Source organism: Dromaius novaehollandiae, chromosome 4 (genome assembly GCF_036370855.1).
Source record: "Dromaius novaehollandiae isolate bDroNov1 chromosome 4, bDroNov1.hap1, whole genome shotgun sequence".
NCBI classification, from domain to species: domain Eukaryota; kingdom Metazoa; phylum Chordata; class Aves; order Casuariiformes; family Dromaiidae; genus Dromaius; species Dromaius novaehollandiae.
In genome coordinates this window covers 64,263,550-64,281,748 of record NC_088101.1, presented here as the reverse complement: position 1 = coordinate 64,281,748, position 18,199 = coordinate 64,263,550, and positions in this window count along the sequence as shown.

Below are 18,199 nucleotides of genomic sequence, written 5' to 3'. Positions count from 1 at the left end.
CTTGGTTTTGTTCTCTATGGATCAATTATGCAACTTGTATTTTAACCATTTTAAGTTCATACTCAAACCCTTAAAGCTGTTTACACATTTATAATACATATGCAGAAAATTACTATGATTTTCAATTCATGGGCTTTGTAGCATTAAAGAAGGGAACCATTCTACTTCTAGTGATATGACTGTCTGCAAAAGAATATTTTTTCTATTCTGCTTCCATGTACAGAAAGGTATTGATTCAACTTGGAATGAAGTGCTGCCTTTCCAGCAGTTTCCCTCTGCCAAAAATGTTTAGCATTCATATTGTCATTTATTTATTTATATATTTTGTCAGGATGAGGCTGAATAGGGATATAAGTTTTAAGGAATATCAAACTGAAACTGTCTAGAGGTAGCCGCTTAGCACAACTTCTATAAAACTTGCTTAGGACGAGTAGCTAAATTTGCTGAAGCCTTAGGCCACACTTAGATAAAATAATGAACTTTTATTTAGTCCAGTAAGAAAAGGGCCTCAGAGCTGGTTTCAGCTCGGCAGATAAGGAAGTTACAAGCAGTCTGCATTCCTGCATCTCACACTCTGAAAGGGAGGATGTCAAGGCTTTGAAATAAGACCAGTGCAGGGCATCAGGACCTTGAGGGGCAAAGCCTTAGCTCACTGCTGGAGCAGTGTTAATTGTTATGATTTAGAATCACCTCCTCCTCCTCCTCAGGACCTTGAGAGAAAACAGTAAGACCCAACAAAAATAAAGGCACAACCATCAGCAGAGACTGCAAAAAAGTAAAGATAAGGAGAAAAACAGCTTACCTAGGAACAACGATGAGATCCAGCGAGGAGCAGGAGACCCCAGACCTAAAAATTACTATTGGTCTAACTACCGCGTGAGGGGTGGGAAACTTCAGTTGAAAAAACTATAATTGCCCAGGATTTTTTTTTGTTGGGGTCCCTCTTAGGAGGCACCCAGCTCAAGCTGTAATTACTGCACATGTGTAACTAAAATTTATATATTTAATTTGCTTTGATTTGGCTCTGAACTTTTCTGCGGGAACCTAGGGTTGGGCCCTGTTACGGTAGCCGACAAGCCTACTTTCCATAACATAAGGAAGCACTCTCTCATACATACTCTGGTTTGTACTTACACCACTGAATTACCTTTAAAATACATTTTAGAGTTAATGTTGCCTCAATATACGTTACAGGCTGTCAGCAGCAAGCCCACAGTCCAGCATATTGTAGAAAAGGATGGAAACATAGCTACCATGCACAGTTGTTCAGAACCTCCATCAACATCAGAAAAGTTTCAGACTTATGACATCAAAGCAGTTTTCCCCAAGAGAACAGTAATGAACAAATGCAGAAAGTACTCTGAAGCTTACTCAGAAGGACATACTGATAAAGGAAGGCATGCTTTGCCATTTTGTCTGAGGAACAGCACCACCAAAACCCATGTGAAGTGCATAACAACGATATAATATGGATAGCAGGAGGCTAAGGAGAAGAACCTACTATTAATTCCCAAGCACAGGACAGATGATGATTAAGCACTTCTAAGATCAACTGACTGTTCTAGACCATTGTGAAAGGACCTTCAATGAGGATCTCTAAAAAAAGGTGCAGACAGATATAAAAATAAGATCCTGACCTGCAACAGTAGCTTGTATGATGAAGGTGATCTCAAATTGGAACGGAAAGTTACTCTGCTCCTTTTATCTGCTACTCTGGATGCGTTTGTCCCAGAGGTGAAACAGGAAGGCATCCATGTCAGATGCTGAAGTGAAGGGTGCTTGTGCATAAAATATGAGCCAAACAATTCAATGAGAAGACAACCTTTTTGCCAGTTTTTTTCAAGTGATGTTGGCAGAATGTAAGCTACTGCTGCTGTTTTACTGCAGGTTATTAAGCTGTGGGTGGATTTAAAACTTATCGAATACCTTCTCAAATGTTCCACAACAACATTTTTATATCGATAAAAGCAAGCTTCTTTTCTGTTTAATATAAATAGTAACATATTAAATAGCATCCATACATCTAGAAACACCTCTTGCTGTATACAGAAAACTACATGTTTGCGTGTGCATTTACTTGAGGGAGTATATAAGGGGATACTTCTCCAGTAAGGTATATGGAAGTCAGTGTGATCAGCATGTCCCCTACTCAAACAGAAAGTCTAACGGTCTTGAAGTGTGGGGCTTCACTAGGTAAAAGAGGTAAAAAGGACCAGAATGTTACTGTTGTTTCTATGGTTGTTTCAACAAATGGCTTGAAACTCATTTGTTAATGACCATGCAAATATTCATTACATTTGTAAAGATTTAGATTATTTTTCTCATGCATATTTATGTATGCATATGTATTTTGGAACTCATTAAAGCAAGCTCACAAAAGATTCAGTAATGAGCATCACGCTTCCAGCACTGTCCTGGAAATATTTTTCTGAAGGCAAAATTCAGCAAGATACATCCCTAACTTGAAACACATGAACAGCCACTTTTACTCCCCACTGTGTCTGGGCTTTCACGCTCAGAATCAGGCTTGGAGTTGGTTGCATTACTGGACTCTTACACAGTGGGGACTCAGTTCTACCATTTGACAAAGCTGAAATTTCACATTCAAAAAAAGTAGATACAGTAACAGCTTATACGTGATTTTTTTTCTGAAAAGGTATGCCTGCAAAACAGTCGAGTGAATTTTATGTGCAATTTCTTATGAATGCAGTGACTATCAACTCCTGTAGTAATCTTTTTTTTTAGCCATTGTTCTGCTGATTACTTGCAACTAACATAAGAATTTCCTCTGAAACCAAGGTTTTCTGAAAATTCACTAAAATGGCCCATTCAGAGGAAAAGTACCATTTTCTGAGTTTGCTCAGAAATAAGACTTTTGTTTGTTTTCAATGCAAAACTTAGCCTGTAGTGAATGTAAGCAATGGCTGAAAACAGTGCTGTCAGCTGGGAAAGCAAGAAGACTTTTATTAGGAAAGACTCAAGATATCTTAACTAAATAAGTAGTTCTGTTGTATCTTAGTTATTCTCGGAAGGAATGATATAGAAGACAGCACTGTCACTTCCCAGTGCATCAAAGAATCTATGTTCCCGAAAAGTCTCATGGGTTAAGTATATACTGTCAGACCTTGGAGATCTTTTCAGTTGCTATGCTTGCACGTGAACCTACCTGGCAAGCCAGTAATAGGGTGAGATATAGCAGCTGGTTTCCATGGAAATTCAGGGGACAAAACCTCCAGCGTTCACCTCCAGCATGCTCCAGTAGGAAAGCGTAAACCCATGCAGAGAGGACTTTTTCACTTACTCTGTCTTCCAAAGTAGGATCCCATTACATAAGTAAGCACAGGAGAAACTGAACCCATCTCATATTCTAGGAAGAAGAGATTTATGTAAATTGTGCAATAAGCCATTAGAATACAACTTCCTATTCACAGAACTATTCATAGAACTTTTATGCAAAGCCAAACAATTCATATAAAAGTGACAAGGAATTCCACAAGGGAGGGAAAGTAACAAAATTTGGGGAAGATGAAGCAGAGAAAGAATACTAATGCAAGAGAAAGCTGGGTAGAAAATGAAGGAGAAAGTTGCAAAGATACCATCTGGCACTTTTTTAGCGTAGTGTTTCAGTGCATTGCAGTTGCTCTCAACAGTTCTAAACCTGTCTTTGGGCACATTCATGTTCACTGTGCTTGAGGGGACTTCACAGTGAAAGCCATTTGGTGCACAAATGGAACATGGCTTCCACTTTCATTTCCTCCAAAAGGAAGGAAGTTTGCGCATACCAAAAATGCGCCATGACCAGACCAGTATATGGTAAGCTTGAATGCTCAGAGGGTTCACTTCAAAAGCATGCTGAACTTTACAAACAAAACACAAATGCAGACACAACCATGACCAACCAGACTGTATGACTGCTGAAATGCTACCTCAGGTGGATATTTAAATGCAGAGAATTTCAAGGTGGGGGTTGGGGGGGAGGAAAACAAGACACTACTTAATTACTCAGATTGAGTCAGTAAACCATAGGTATGTGCATCATTATTATAGATTTGCATGAATTAATGATCATTGAATCAATTACATGAATATTGTAGGATTATAATGTTGTAAGAATATTTCCACCATTCTGCTGCTAAATTCTTCACAAAAATCAATGAAAAAAGACTTCGGGGAGAGGGAGTCTCTGAAAATCTCCCCTACCTTATTGCATTTTTTTAGCTTTCTATTACATTTTTTAATCAGTCTGTATGTTATTATTATCCATTACCCCAACCTTCCAAATGGGTATTTAAGGCCTATTTCTGAGAGGTACAGAACATCTGTATAGTGGTCTCTGTCTATATAGTCTATATATTGTATAGTATATGTAGTCTATATATAGTGTCTATATAGTGTCTAGTATAATACAATATAACACTATGCAAAAATTGTAACTGTTTTTCAGATCAGGAAATACTAGAATCCATTTCATTTTTATTTTACTTTATAACTGTAATTTTCTACCATTATTCAGTGTAACATAAGTTAGGGTAGCTTAATCAAAACATATTGAGAAAATGTTGAAATGTGAAAAGTAAATCAAAGGAAAACCATTTTGATAGCGAGGCCCATATCTATATATGTGAATACAGAGGATTCTTCTGAGCGTGAAAGAAAATATCTCACTTAAGAATATGTTGGTACCTATCTTACTTTGGGAAAGCGGGCACAAAAAGAGGGAAAAAAAAGAAGAAAGAGCTGAGAAAGTCTTCAGAAAGGCTGAAGAGAAAAGAAAATGAAACAAAAAGAAAACATAAATCATCTGTTGACCTGTTTGAGGACTAAGCTAAACATCAGAATTCACTCTGCCATAAACAGCTTAAAAGCAGAGGATGGCAATACAAACTGAGAAATGAACTGGGATACTAAATTTACATTGGATAATGTCTCAAGCAATAAACAGTTCTACTGAAGTGCATGTGACCAACTCTGAAATACTACACAGTGTGATCACTAGGGAGTTATAAATCACATGCAAAAGCCAGTACTGAAAAAATACTCAGTGCATTTCAAAGGTCAGAGACTAGCATTACTCTCTACAAAACACCTGCTAAATTGCACAAGCATTTGCAGAGAAAGTTGTGCGATTCTCAGCTGCCCTAAGAAGGAATATTCTAAGATTTTATTTTTTATTCACAAAATATTTGATCACCATGTAATCTCTACTAAATATAGGTACGTACGATTTTTAGTTGTGTCTCAGATACTCCACAGTAATACAGATACTCCACAGCAGCAGCTGAACTTCAAATCCCTATTCGAAGTGTTTTATAAAAATCATAAACTCAAGTCTAATAGTCTTAAGAGTCTTTGAACCCAGGCTTGTGAGAGACTGCAGTTCCTTAGTAGATTTATCACATCACCTATTAAAAAAAAAGCACATTAAATCTTACTAGCAATTTTTGCAGATATTAACTGAAAACATCTTTCACAAATAATGTCTTAAAATTCCATTACCTTCCTCAGTGATGAACTATAATGGTGTCTCTTAGTCACCTGGTGATCCAAACATTTTCTTCTGTTCTTTCCAATTGATAAGCACCCAATTCAAAGCAGACATTTGTATGATTATTTCTAAATGCATTTCTTCATTCTTCACACTAGTACTATTTTCTTTTACTTCTTTCCATATGACATTCTTACATTCCTCTGTACTGTTAAAATGCCAGTTTTGCATCTTCAACAGATTTCATCAGTACATTCTTATTATTTGTACCAACATAACAATACTGGAAAGATTCACATTGATTTAAAAAAGTTTGTATCTCTGGAGAATGAGCAAAAAACAGTATACAGTGAATGGGACACACTGCTCTATTACTGTTTGTTTCTCATTACTACTGCTCATTCACCAATTCCTTTGGCTTCTCTTGCTCAAAGAAGACATATATAATCTTCTAAAAAGAGTTGGAATCATTCATTGAGGTGCACGCAATTCAGTCATTTTTAGTTAAATGATGCTTTGCTGTTAACAAACAGTTTAAGTGATTTTTAAAATTAGTTTTGTTATATTGCTTTTTGGACTATCATGTAACATTTGCAAACATGTTTTGATGGTTCAAGTAACATTTTGAAATTGAGTAAGAATGATTAAAAGCTGCATACTCATCTTTAAATATTCTGCCAGTTTCTTTTTTCTTCGGAGTCCAATAAATTAATGCAAAAATATGAAACAAACAAAAAAGTGTTAATAGAAATAACGACGCTCTCCTAGATACCTAATAAATCAAAATGAAGCAAAGAAACGGTTCTAATTAATATTCAACTACTATTTTATCGAAAAGCTGAATTATGGTGCAGCTAGTCTCAAAGGAACAGCTTAGTTTACTCATACTATTGCAACTCCTTCAGAAAAACAAATGAAGTGGAGCAGCCTTTGTTGTTAGCTTAGACAACTACTTCCTCCAGCCTATTTAAATACAAATAATAGGAACAAAGAGAGAGATAACTAAGATAAAACATCCTAAAGATAACAGCACCATACGCTGTTTAAAACTTCAGATTACCTTTGAAACAAACAATGCTATTGATCAGATCTTTTAGAATCTTTCTAATTAGAAGATTCTCACCAAATACCTTGTATTTCCAACAACGCACTCATAAAAGCAAAAGGAGCTAATAAAGATGCTGCACAGTTAAACTTTATGGTTGGTCTTTGCGGGGGCGGGGGGTTTCATCTTGTTACAATAGATTTTTTTCTTACTTAACGAGTTGGAAACATGATCCAAAAGTTACTACAAAGTTAAAGCACTGAATTTTTCACAGTAACAACCGATATGGTCAAAGCGGCAAAATCAGATATACACGAAGTTTTTTAAATTTGGTGGTAGCAGGAGCAGTACTGTTTGGCTGGTGTGGAAAAAAAGGCAGCTCACATCTCAAGCTCCCACTATCCCATACTTCAGCCATTCCGTGCAAACTCTTTTGGCTTAGCTCATACTGTGTTCCTCCTGCTTAGCCACTGCTTCTGTTGTGCCCAAGATACTCAGGAACAATGAGGGGGAGAGAAAGGTAAGAAGTTGCTTGCCCAGTCAGATAGCCTTAGGCCTGAAACTGAAAATCCAAACAGCATAGAAAGCTTTGCTTCCTGCTTGTATCTCTGCTAGAGATCTAAAAAACAGGCAAAACTATCAAATACACATTATATAAAATGCATATATACAATAAAGGCAATCTCTGCATAACGAAGGTGTAACAAAGGTATTCTGTGCACATCGCAGTCATGATAGACAAGGGTACCAGTAGCTAGCAAATTATTTGAAAATCGATTGTGTTTTTTTAGCAAGCTTCACAGGGAATTTTGTCCATACTAAGTTCCTGAATCTTTTGGCATAAAAATTAACATTCATTTCCAAATTCTAAGATATCAGCATCCAGCTACTGCAAATTCTGTGATTAAAGCTTTCCTTAATAGAGTAACTTGTTTTTCCATAAAAATACCAAACTAGTGATGTCCAAGTGTCTAACAATACATGGCATTTTTTTTTTCTAAGGCTCACAGGATAATACAGGTTGGAAGGGACCTCAGAAGGTCTCTAGTCCAACCTCCTGCCCACAACAGGGCCAGCTATGAGATAAGATTATGCTGTTCTGGGCTTTTGTCCAGGCAGGTCTTGGAAACTCCCAAGGATGGAGACTGCACAACCTCTCTAGGCAACCTCTTCCTGTGTTTGACTGTCCTCATGGGAAAAAGTTTCTCCTTATATCGTCTGAACCTCTCTGGTTTCAACTTACCCCCATTGTCCCTTGTCCTCCCAACACTGTGAACAGCCTGGCTCTGTCTTCTTGGTAACCTCCTAGTTGTCCACTGGGGGGCTGCTGTTAGGTTCCCCCAAAGCTGTTTCTTCTCCAGGCAGAACAAGGCCAGCTCCCTCCTCTCCTCACAGGATAAGTGCCCCAGTCCCTAACCAGCCTGGGGATCCTTAACTGGCCTCAGTTTATCAAAACCTTTCTTCTGTTAGTGACAGGGGAGCAAAGCTAGATGCAGGATTCACAGAATGACAGAATCACAGAATGATTGAGGTTGGAAGGGCCCTCTGAAGATCATCTAGTCCAACCTCCCTGATCAAGCAGGGTCTCCTAGAGCACGTTGCTTAGGACTGTGTCCAGATTGCTTTTGAATATCTCCACGGATGGAGACTCCGCAACCTCTCTGGGCAACCTGTTCCAGTGCTCAGTCACCCTCAAAATAAGTTTTTCCTCATGTTCAGACATATTCTGGATATGATCCAGACAATTCTGTATGTGGTCACACAAATGCTGAAGAGAGGGGGATAATCCCTCCCCTCGACCTCCTGGCCATGCTCCTGTTAGCACAGCCCAGGAGGCTTTCAGCCTTCCTTGCTGCCAGGGCACACTGCTGGCTCATGCCCAGCTTGCCCTTCACCTACACTCCTGGGGCCTCTTCAGCAGAGCTGCTCCCGAACCAGCCAGGCCCCAGCCTGTACTATTATTCCAGATGTTGCAGTTCTGTGACCACAAGCACAACTCTAACTCCTCCTGTTTCCCAGGCTGAATGCATGTATCCACACACACTTTCACTCTATCATTCTTGACATTTCTCTCGTTCCCACCACCCTGCACCATTTGCTGTCCATCCCTGCCTACCGCTTTCTCATTTAACTGTGGGTTGTAATCTTCCTCCCTTTACATTCCTAGTTTATAGCTCTCCACAACAGGTCAGCCAGCCTGCTGGCAAAGATATTCTTGCCCCAGTCTGACAGTTGGATCCCGTCTCTCCTCAGCAGGCTTTGATCCTCAAAGATCCTGTTGTCATGAAAACCAAATCCCTGATGACAACACCAGTTGCATTAACCTGCAGGCTCCATTTGCTCCTACCCAAACCTTTCCCATTCATGAACAGTTAAGGAGACACCAAATGGGTCCCATGCTCTTTCCTCTCACCCCCCAGAGCCATGTAATTACTCTTGATACAGTCATTTTCACTGACAGTACCACATGGATGAGCAGCAGAAGGTAACAGTCCAAAGACTGGACGAGTCTTGGCAGTCTCCCTGCAACATCTTAGATGTGAGTGCCTGGCAAGCAGCAAACCCCCTAGAGAGCAGGTCAGGTCAGCAGATGGGGCCTCCATCCTCTGCAGAAGGGAGTCTCTCACTGCTATCACTTGCCACTTCTTGGTGCTGGTATGTGGTTCAGACTCAGCTGGCTGTGATGTCTCCCCAGACAGCTTTCTCTCCCTTCTCAGCTACCAGAACCCATTCTGCAGTGGCAGATCTGCAAGTGGAGAAGGCGGCTTTCTCATGCTGCAAGAAGTCACAAGTCCCCAGCCTTCCTCAACCTGAGAATCTCCAGAGATATGCCACCAGAACAAGCACAGGCCCTGGCTGTTCCTCCTTTTTCTGTACAGTTAGGAGTTTAGGCTTTTGCCTCTGCAGGGTCTCTGTGAACAACCTGCCAGTCCTGTGAACATCCTTTTTGTAATGCTGCAGTCTGATGACCTTCTCCCACAGCTCCTTTACTTAATGACACAAGTCCACCACCAGCGCACACCACCTCCAGAGGAACGCCAGTTGGTGCTGGGGACCATGTCCTCCGGCCTGTCACCACCACTTCTGAGCACTTGTACATTGCCTTCAGCACAGTTTTCAGCTCCTTTGTGTACACCCTGCTGCACAGACTTCTACCTGTTAGCTGTGCTGCAACCCTGCAGTTATACAGCTCTTTCTCTACAATCAGTTGAATGCCCCTAATCCCCAAAATGGATGACACTCCCAGGGACTCACCTAACAACAAAAGATGAAAGAACCTTTTGCTCACTCAGGACTAGCTGACAGAGGTCATGTGAAGCTGCTATGATTTGTTAAAAGTAAAAGCCTCCAATAGCTACCTTCTCCAGCAGCACCTGGCACCCTGAACTGCCTAGAAGAGGAATTCCTATTTGCTTTCCCATTGTACAACTTATCTTGTTTTGTGATTCTTCTGCTGAAATTTTTCTCTTGCCTAGGTTTCAGGATCTAAGTACAGATTCTCTGATCTTAACTTCTCTCGACTTGAAAAGGAAACCTACTGGGTGACAAAAACATTCACTAAAAATCTTCAGAGTACAGTCCATTTGTGGTAAATGTAGACCCAGCAGGATTTTCACCACAAGATACTTCTCCCACTGAGTATTCTTTTGATGTGGCTTTCATTGAAAACTGGTATTTCCTGTAAGAAGAAATGTCTTTTTTAAACTGAATTAAACGGCACTAAAAATATACATTTTAAAAGACAATTATGCCAATTCTGTAGAAAGCTTACAGTTAAAAGAGTGGAAAATGAAGCACTTCCTACATTTCTTCAATTGCACTGTTGTACTACTCTCAGAAAAGCCTAACAGCACAGAACTGTAAGACTTTCACAAAAGAACCCCTAAACCTGTCCATATCCATCTCTGTTTCAGTGTTTCACTATCACAGTGAAATTCTGAAATAGAGTAAAGGGAGGTGGGAGAAGTTGGAAGGAGACCTCTGAAATTTAGCCTAAATTCCAAAATTTCTTCTAAATACAAGGAGCTATTTCTATAAACATCAATACGTGTTTTTACACACCACCAGTGACATGAAATACAAGGCAGTAGTTACTTTGAGGAAACACAGTTCAAGGAAAAGAGTGTAATTACAGGTAAGCAAAACATAATGGTCTCAAAACAATAGGAAAACTGGGCCCTCCCCCAAACTGGACTTAACCAAGTAAGAAAGCACCGAAAACCACATAAGCCTATTCAGGTTATGGAAAATAAACGTAAGTAAATGAAGGTACAACTTTTTACTACATTAGGAAAAAAAGGCAAAAAGTAATGTAAACAAGCCATTGTTAGCAGAAACAATGCCTGAAATACTAGAACAGATGATAAAAGTGTTAATTAATATAATTCCACAGAAATGTAACCATGGAGGGATTTAATCCACAATTAAGTAATTAAGTGTCTGGCATCCAATCCACTCATAGAGGTATTCAAAGATACTTTGACATAGTCATGTGTATTCTGTGAGATGGGTAAGGTTGAGACTTTGCTCTGGAAACCATGTCAGTTGCATTAGAACATTGTTTATTTCTGAAATGACCAACTTTCACATCTTCTTTGAAAGTAAGGTAAGTCAATAAAGAAATGCTAAAGACCTTAAGTATGACACATTGAAAGTAACGTGATCTAAATAGCAGTGAAACTGCAGTTGGAATGGGACTGCAGTAAGAAAGCAGTAATAAAATTATGAAAATTAGGAAAATCAAATGTGTGATGACACATCCTTTTAGCAATAACATACAGGCCTGATTTGAAAAAAAATGCATATAAAATCTAGTATATCCCTTATCTGAGGACAAAAATAAGCTTTGGATCCTAAATAATTAGGATGATAGTCGAACAAAAAGCCAAACAGGAAGAATGTTTTCCATTGCTTTGAGACCAAGATCTAAAAAGCTCTAGCAAGGATAAAAATAGGTAAAGTTTCATTTAATAGCATTCAGAACCTCATGAATACAGCAGCATAATATGGCATAGGTATTTTGGCAGAAAAGAATAACTTAGAAAGTAATCTATTTCTCTTTTCACAGTATTCCTAATGAAACAGCATGAGGGGAATATGTCCCAGGAAGAGATGATAGTTTTTCAAAAAACACTTTTCAAAACAAACATTTACTGAAAATACAGTGAAAAATACCCCGTGTAATCTACAGTGGGAAAGTGGTTTAGGAATCATTGAACATGTAAATGAAACATCTGAAAAAAAAAAAAAGAAACAATCCTGATGAACGCTTATTAAACCTCAAAGGAACTCATTTTCACCAGTAAATTTGCTGAAATTGGCCTTAAGTATTAAAACAAAATACAACTGAACTTTGAAACAACTGGCTTATTTGCCTCTCATTTTGTGGTATTATTTCACTATGTTTTACCATGACTACCCAGCATGATTTTTATATATTATTCTCTTTTTATGTTAGCATCATTTAATCATGAGTTGTGTGGAAGATTATATGGTCCATTTATTGTATGAAATATTTTGTTGCAGAGGAAGAAGCAATTTCACAAAAAGAAATGAACAAATACAATACGAGCAGCAAGTCAGAAAGGCTGGAACTGCAGTTTTAATTTTCAGTGTTCTCAATACAAGTAAATGAGTTTTCAAAGCAGTAGCTAGATCATTTGAAGGGGCTTGATTTTCCAGTATCTTAAAGCAAGATTTGATGAGATATCAAACTTTCTAAACCACACAGTTCACTGACAAAATATATAGCCAAGAAGGATATGGAATCTCACAATGATATCAATTATCTTTTAAAAAGGCTTCCATTTATTTTTCCTAATTGAAATCACTATTAGGTAATGAAAAGTCTTTTCAAAATTATACTGAAATGTGTTTGCAACTTTGAATTTAAATCAAATAGGTTCCTGGAGATTCAAAAGTTTATAAATCAAAGTGCTTGAGAACAAGTTCAAATGGATTCAATTTTCATTTAGACTTATCTGAAAACTTACATTTAGCTGAAAGACAAAGACAGGAGCTGCAAAGAGCAAGATTTGGAACCATTTATGCTCACGATATATCTTACAGTTAAAATCACTAAAACGAAATCAAAAATTACTTACATTTTCAAACACATTACTGTTTTTCTCATAAGGTAATCCCATTACAAGACAATGGCTGAGTCAGTCTTGATAGGTTCATGCGTTTATACCAGCACATTAGAACAGAAATGGTTTTAGACCTAATGAGATTGAATCTAGCCTAAGATAAATTTCCTTTTTTTGATATAGACTTTCTAATGTCTTTCAACAAACAGCATACGGATTTTCAAATCACACAAAAGAGAGGGTCATATATTTAATCATGCCTTATCTAAATTAGGTATTTTCCCCACCACTACTGCCATTTGTTAGAATTCAAGAGTAAAGCCATTAGGATAGAAAGGAAAACATGACAATAACCTTATCCTTTTAAACCTGTGTTCTTCATAGTGGGACTGAAAAAACAGACCTTCCCTGTAATAGAAGGAACAGAAATCCCCTGTAATAGGAGGAACAAAAATCCTTATCGTTTTGAAAGTGTGCCTTGTTGAAAATTTGCCCAAGTACATCTAGATATATGTACGCTGTATACCAAGAAAGCACAGCTGTTTTTTATGAACCTTGAACCATTAGTAAAAGTTTCTGGCCACATACAATGCTCATTTTTTGATTAAACCCAGAGACAGACATCACACTGGCTTTTATGCAGGGTGGTTATTCATGGACATTTTAGAAGTTTCTCTGCCATCACTCCCCCCCCGCTTATTCTGTGGGAGATGTATTTGTGAAAAATAAAGGAGTTATATCAAGCTAATAATGTTGGGCTTTCAGAAAGATCTGTTACGGTTTTGGATAGCTGACTGCAAATCATGTAGATAGGTACTCAATAGAGTTGGTTAACAGTCTGAGTCATCTTTAACCATCTGCCCCTTGAATGGGCTTAGTTAACACATTTTTGCTATATCAGAGATCTCACTCATTTATTTTTAATAGGTTTTTATCTCAATATAGGGAAAAAAAAGTTTTTGTAAAAGAAGGCAGTAGTAAACTTAATTCCTGTGACAACTAACTCCTTTACTTGTCAGAGAATGAAAATACGCAAATTTAAAAGTCATGAATATGGCATTGCAGAGATAGGTATCAAGATCTCAAATTAGAAGAAATGTACCAACAACAAATTCTGAAAATTACAGACAAGGCAATTAGAAAGACATGTCAGCACTGTGAACCTAGCTGTAGTTTTATCAGTGTGCCAGAATGGAGTACTGAAGAAAGAGCAGCTCCCCCAAAGAAAAACCACTGTAAGATTTAGATTGCTGCTCCATACTTCCTAAGGAAAATTTCCTTTGTAAATATCCATGCCAGCAACAGGTAGGAAATTTTTTTTGAACTGCTGCATATACAACTATGTAGTGTATGGAACTGCAGCATTTCACAGCCACATGCATCCCAGAATCTATACTCCATGCTGGAGTTTGTTGATGCAGGCATGATTTACCACTCTATGTATTATATACTCTATTATATTACTACTCTGCATTATTAGTCAGGTATCTCCATTATTGACATCTGATAGAAAATAAGATACAGTCATTTATCAACTGTGATTTACTCTAAAACATACAATGACAGTGTCTTCTAGGTATTTTCTAAATAACCACATGCATCAAGAACCACTGCTGGATCAATTTCAAAATCACAGGGCACTGTAGTGCCCACAAGCTTCTTAAACTAGACTGGGGCTTTTAAGCTACAGAATAAATTCAAAACATAGTGAGATAAGCGTTCGGGAGTAATCCTCTGTGGGCGACTCCAAAAACCACACTGTGTGTCAGCCTTTGTACTAGGCCCATTTTATCAGCTGATGACGTGTGGAGAAGAAACAAAGGCTCTAAACGCTATATACTATATGCCTTTCTATTGGGCATGGGCTGATAGCACTGCCAGCTAGAAACAATCTCCTCCCATGAGCTGAATTGTGAGGTAAAGGAAAGTGTTCAGTTACTTATACTTTCGCCATTTGCTCTCTTGCATATACACGTATGCCAGCTGCTGTCTAGGAATACAAATTTGTATGTATCAGGCTGCACAACGCGCTTCCTGATAACTGGCTACTAGGAACAAACCAATTTTCTCTTTTAATGACTTCAGGACAGATTCTACCAATCTTTCTCAATACTTAATAGTCACACTTTTTTGAATATGCTTACCCAAGCAGCTCAGTGTTAATAATTAGGCAGTATCTGGCGTTTAGAAACCTTGAGCTGTTGTAAGACTTCTATAGATCTAGAAGTCATATTTTAAAGTGTCATGTCCATATAACCATGATGTTTTAATATGATGATTTTTACCGTTAGTATTTTCTACCAGCCTTCAAGAATTTAGTTTGATGTTAAAGCATCTTCATCCCTATCACAGACATTGGCACATAATACCTTTGCTCAGCAAATCTGGCAGCTACTCTAAGCATCCTTGTGCTGAAAAACCATTTGCTATCTGGCAGTACAGAATGCACAGATACCAAATCCTAGTCTGGCATGTGAACGGCGCAAGTTTCTGACTTGGTTATGATTCCCTAGTGCAGTACTAACATAATTAATGGACACGGACAGCTAGTTACACCCACATTTAAACAAGGAAAGCAGTCCATTTAGCATAAACCACTAAGCATATCAAACTATAAGATGCTCTTCTACTTTTCTGAAATACAAGAGAGAAACACATAGAAAACACAGAAATGCAGTGCTTTTAGCAAATTCATATAGCACCTGTTACAGTCTATCATACAGTTATACTGTAGGTACATAATAATCAGAAAAATAATTCAAATAATTGCTATGTATACACTATATGTCTGCATCACACCCATCCAAAGACATCTTCTTTCTCAAAACTCTGGTTACTGTAACTTGCATGCTGAAACGTACTTAGTATTTTACGATCTATTTAGATATTTTTAAATGCCTAGAAAGAAGTGTTTTTATCTATCCTGACTGCCTGCATACACTTCAACATAGAAATTTTCCCGCTAATTCCACCCTCAAAGTTGTAACTTCCAGTTGAGCTTAAATGTATCTTTAACAAAGATATCAAACACAATTTTTTGTATTCTCCCTCCCCAAAGTTAATGGAAGCTTTGGAAGCAGCCTCTATGGAACATTCTTCTTTCCTGTTGGTATAGTTTAACCCTATTAAATAAACTTTCTGATGCTGACCTCGCTTTTATTCATGCTAGAATATAACTAGTGACAGTCCAATTAAGTCGAACTAAATTAGACTAATATTCATCCCATCACAATTTAGAGTCCTCCACTCTTGACACTTGTTAAATAACACTGAAACATGTAAGTCTCACCAAAGGTTTTCACTGAAATTGAGTTTAAAACAGGTCTATCTCTATCAGCTTCAGTGTAGTTGCCCAGATATAAGTTAACCTAACTGAATTCAATATGGGTTTTAGCATCAAGTCAAGATTAAGGATGTCAATACATACTTTGTAGAATGAAATCCTAATAGGGAACAATTATGGATGCATGCAATTGAGTATTTATTCCCTAAAAAAGGAGTGGGAAGAGGAAGTGCCAGTTTCCCCCACTCATGCAGAATGACCTAACCAAAAGTGAAGCTTTTAATTCTGAAATTACACTAAGGTCAGCTTTCATTTGATAAAAATACAGCTACACAGGGTCATGGCCATTTTTTTCATATTTGTATGTTAACATACACCACCTTTTCCCACAGATGGTACAGAAGAGTCACTATAATCCCAAAAATGAATTTACCAAACAGTTTTAATGACTGCTCAGGGAACGCGGGTGACTGGTAGGTCCCAGAATCTGAAATATTATCATTAGAAATATATTCTAAAACCCCCTAACCATTAAAAAGCCCAATTTATTTTTTGGAAGAAATGGATTAAATGAGTAATGTCATCATTCTTCATACAGCAGAGAGCAGAGAGCTAAGAATCTCCAACAATAGACAGCAGATATATTGTACATTGCTCCTTCTTTGTGATAAGAGACAGATGAATCTCAGAAATAAGATTTCTGACATATACCCCAGAGCTCTGCCATTTTTTCCATCAGAGGAGAATTAATTCCATAGAAGAGTCTGCCAAGCTTCTTACCAAAAATATCCATACAATTTATTTGTCTATCATGGCCAAATTCTTTCAATTACATGAAGGCTTTCTGGAACTTCAGCAACCTCTTCAGTGGCCTATTCCCATTTCGTTCCTTTTATCCCAGTAGATGACAGGTAGTTGTTGAAATTGAACTCTTTTATGTGGTTCATAATGTGATCTTCAAATTACTGTGCAATTTTAAATTTGCTTCTTTCTCAAAGGTCTTAAGAAAGGTTAATGCCCTCAACAGTCTTGGTTAAAGTAATACTACTTAAATGAATAGATACCACTGATTTTGGCTTGTGTCTGATATTAGCAATTGGCAAGGCCAGATTCTGTCAGCCTTATTCTACCTGCTTATTTTCTCATATGGACAGCAATCATAATGATTTTGTAGAAACCACTCAGTAAACAATATACCATTCACTGTAAATAAGCCTGGCAGGATCTGACCTCCAAAGCTCTGAACATCACATTTCTGAATCATCAGAACCTCTCGAGATCCATGCGTAAAAATATATATATATTCTGTCTCCCGCTAAAAGAGTTTAAATTCAAGTTTTTACTATATTTTATTATGCTTTCCACTGTGTTACCCTACAAACATGCTATTCGTTTAAACATTTTGAATGAAAACTTTACACTAGTGTCATTTTCACTGGAAGATTCTCTAGTGGTCAGTTGTAGTAATGTATTCTATGGGTAAATAAGCTTGGACTTAGACTGCTGCAGGTGCTTCAGCTAAAACAGTTGAAATCTAGTTTAGATATTTCTACACTATTGCTGCAGTCACTAAAGATGTGCTTCATACACTTTATATACTTGTAAAACTCTTGTAAAATATGTAGATATGTATGCATCCCCATACTTCCAAGTAAAACTTGTTTATTTCATCTGGATGTAAAACCTCATATAATACCTTCACAAATAGAATGAAAGCTTTTTTTTTTTTTCAATCCGCAGGAAAGTCTGTGTAAAGAATAAACCTCATCAATGCTAACTGGAAGGAAGCTAGTAGCCAAACCTATTCTGAACTCTTAAGCTGCTTCAAATGTTGCTAAACTTGGAGTACGTGTTGGATTCTTTCATGGCTGGTGTCACCTAGGGCTTTGTGTTATGAGGAAAACTTCAGTGAAAGTAGCTGAGCTACCTTCAAGATCTGAGTCAAGGAAAAATGCATTGTATGCTCCATGCAAAAAAGTTGGCAAACTTTTGTACAACTGCCATGTCCCCAAACACTGGAGCAGAAAGGTGACATTCAGTACAGTAGCCTTTATCACAGATCTTTCTTCTTTCACCCCCACGAAGCTTGACCAAAATGTGGCCAATTTAGAAGAACTTAAAACTGCTGAAGGCAGCACATACTCAGCAGGCATCTTACTGATTTTATGATTTTATCAACTGGAGCACCTGCAAACTCACTTAGCACACCCAGCCTTCTCACAGATCATAGCATTTACTAAACTCTGCTTCCGCTTTCTTCACAAAGCAACAGAGCATGCTCCAGCCCTAAGCTGAAA